The following is a 3,026-nucleotide window of genomic DNA, read 5'->3' on the forward strand; positions in this document are numbered from 1 at the left end:
AAAAAAAAAAAAAAAAAAAAAAAAAAAAAAAAGAGAGAGAAAAGAAAACAAAAAGAGCCAGGAAGGGATATGATCAATAAGGTTGGTCGTATGTTTGGAGCAGGCTGTGCCTGTGCAAGTGTATCTGATTGAGAAAGTGGATCCTAGCTAAGATCTGGCTTATCCCCCACTATTCAGGCAGTGCATTCTGATATGGGTCTCATCTACACAGAGGAATTTCTAATTTACACAGGGGCATGCTATGGGCTAGCAGCAGCCCTGGTTGATCAAAAAGGCATGAAGAAGGTCCAACATGGACATGAAAGTGAGATATGGGCAGCCCTTGATATTGCCAGGATATATAGTTGATCTTTATTCATATCTGAGAATTTGCCTATTTACTAAAACGTATTGGTAACCTCAAAAAGTTACCAGTAAAGTTGCAGCACTTTCAGGATCATTGCAGACATGCACAGAGTGGTGAGATATCTGAGCCACCTGATGTGCAGTTCCCAGGTGAGGTTGAACAAGAAGATGCTCTACCTTCTTGTTTCAGCTCTCATACCGTAAGCCGTGTCATTTTCACAGTATACTTACTGTCATGTTTTTTACATCTTTGTGCTTTTTCTTGGTGATTTCACTCTTCGAAATGGCCCCCAAGCATCAGTGCTGGAGTGCTGTCTGGTGTCCTTTAGTGCAAGTAGGCTATGATATGCCTTATGGGAGAAATACATGTGTTACATAAGCTTCATTTATGCATGATTTATAGTGCTATTAGCCATGAGTTCAGTGCTAATGAATCAACAATATGTGTTATATAAGGTGTCTTTAAACAGAAACACATAAAGCAAGGCTGTATGTTGATCAGTTGATGAAAATGTTGTGACAAGAGGCTCACAGGAACCTAGCCCTGTATTTCCTCTAGGAACAAATTAGGTATTAACTAATTCAGCATTCATGGCTACTTTATAGAGCAGTACTACCAAGAACAAGGAAAATCAACTGTATTTGAGACTTTTACCCAAAGGATAGCAATATTATGCATTTTGTTTTTGCGAAGAGTTGGTATAGGCTGAAAGCATAATGGAGGTATAAACCATCTTTTGTTTTGTTAAATTCCTGGGTTACTTGACAGGTTGAGCATGGCATAGAGCTTTGCAACTCAGACTGTCTTCTACCAGCAGCAGCTGCAGCATCACTGTGAAGGTTTGTTAGAAATACAAAAGCACGGTGGCCCACACCTGTAATCCAAGCCCTTTGGGAGACCAGGTGGGCAGATCACCTGAGGTCAGGAATTCGAGACCAGCCTGGCCAACATGGTGAAATCCTGTCTCTACTAAAAATACAAAAAGTAGCCAGGCATGGTGGCGTGCACCTGTAATCCCAGCTACTCAGGACACTGAGCCAGGAGAATCACTTGAACCTGTGAGGTGGAGGTTGCAGTGAGCCAAAATTGCGCCACTGCACTTCAGCCTGGGTAACAGAGTAAGACTTTGTCTCCAAAAAAAGAAAAAGAAAAAAGAAAAAAAAAATGCAAAATTGCAGGTCCTGACCAACTGAATCAGAATGTGCATTTTAACAAAATCTCAAGGTGAATTCCTAGGTGATTTGTATGCACGTTGGAGTTTGAGTTTGAAAAGGATTACCATAATGGAAACTGCTAGCTTGCAGTAAAGCTATGGATAAGGTTCTTAACCTTCTAAACACGACCTTACTTGTCTTTAGATCAAGGGATTGGGCTGGTTGGGCTCTGTTCAACTTTTACCAGTTTCTTGTTATGCACCAGACAATGTGCTAGGTGTTCAGGAAAGAAGGATTTATACAACAAATATCTGTTATGTCTCCTGTGTGCCAGACATCATTTTGGAGGTGAGGCTATAAATATGAATGAGGCAGAAAAGATTCCTGTTCTTACGCAGCTTACGTAAGGAAACAGTAAGCAAATAAATGAACTTTCCAGGCTATAATTCTTGTTTAAGTGCTATGAAGGAAATAAACAGGGTGATATGAAAAACTGTGGGAGGGGAGTTAGTATATTAGGTCAGGAGACGGTGAGAGAAAGTTTGTATGAGGAAGTGATGTTTGAGATCAGACCTGAAGATAAGAAGGAACAATGCAGAGTTCCAGGCCAAGAACATTCTAGCCTGTGCTCTTTATTTTTATTTTCATTGTATCTGTTTGTGTTTTTGTTTTTGTTTTCCCGAGAAGGAATCTTGCTCTGTCACCCAGGCTGGAGTGCAGTGGCACGATCTTGACTCACTGCAACCTCTGCCTCCCAGGTTCAAGCAGTTCTCCTGCCTCCGCCTCCCAAATAGCTGGAATTACAGGCGACCACCACCACAAACGGCTAATTTTTGTATTTTTAGTAGATACGAGGTTTCACCATGTTGGCAAGGCTAGTTTCAAACTACTGACCTTAGGTGATCCACCCCCCGTGGGCTGCCAAAGTGCTGGGATTACAGGCATGAGCCACTGCGCCAGGCTGCCTGTGCTTTTTAAATAGTCATATGTGGCTGGGCGCGGTGGCTCATGCCTGTAATCCCAGCACTTCAAGAGGCCAAGACAGGTCAATCACTTGAGGCCAGGAGTTTAAGACTAGCCTGGCCAACATAGTAAAACCCTGTCTCTATCAAAACTACAAAAAATATTAGCCGGCTGTGTAAGCCTGTAATCCCAGCTACTCAGAAGAGGCTGAGGCACAGGACTCACTTGAATCCAGAAAGCAGGAGTTGCAGTGAACCAAGATCATACCACTGCACTCCAGCCTGGGCAACAGAGCGAGACTCCTTCTAAAATAGATAGAGGCCAGGCGCAGTGGCTCATGCCACCCAGCATTTTGGGAGGCTCAGGCAGGCAGATCACAAGGTCAGGAGTTTGAGACCAGCCTGGCCAACATAGTGAAACCCTATCGCTACTAAAAATACAAAAATTAGCCAGGCATGGTGACACACACCTGTAGTCCCAGCTACTTGGGAGGCTGAGGCAGGAGAATCACTTGAACCAGGGAGGGGGAGGTTGCGGTGAGCCGAGATTGTGCCACTGCACTC

General features: G+C 43.5%; 1 protein-coding gene across 3 annotated transcripts in view; it reads left to right on the forward strand.

Moving 5' to 3' along the window:
- FLOT1 (flotillin 1) overlaps positions 1 to 3,026 on the forward strand; it is an 11,790-nt gene that overhangs the window by 3,054 nt on the left and 5,710 nt on the right. The window lies entirely within an intron of this gene.

This window comes from Cebus imitator, unplaced genomic scaffold (genome assembly GCF_001604975.1).
Source record: "Cebus imitator isolate Cc_AM_T3 unplaced genomic scaffold, Cebus_imitator-1.0 Scaffold440, whole genome shotgun sequence".
Taxonomy (NCBI): domain Eukaryota; kingdom Metazoa; phylum Chordata; class Mammalia; order Primates; family Cebidae; genus Cebus; species Cebus imitator.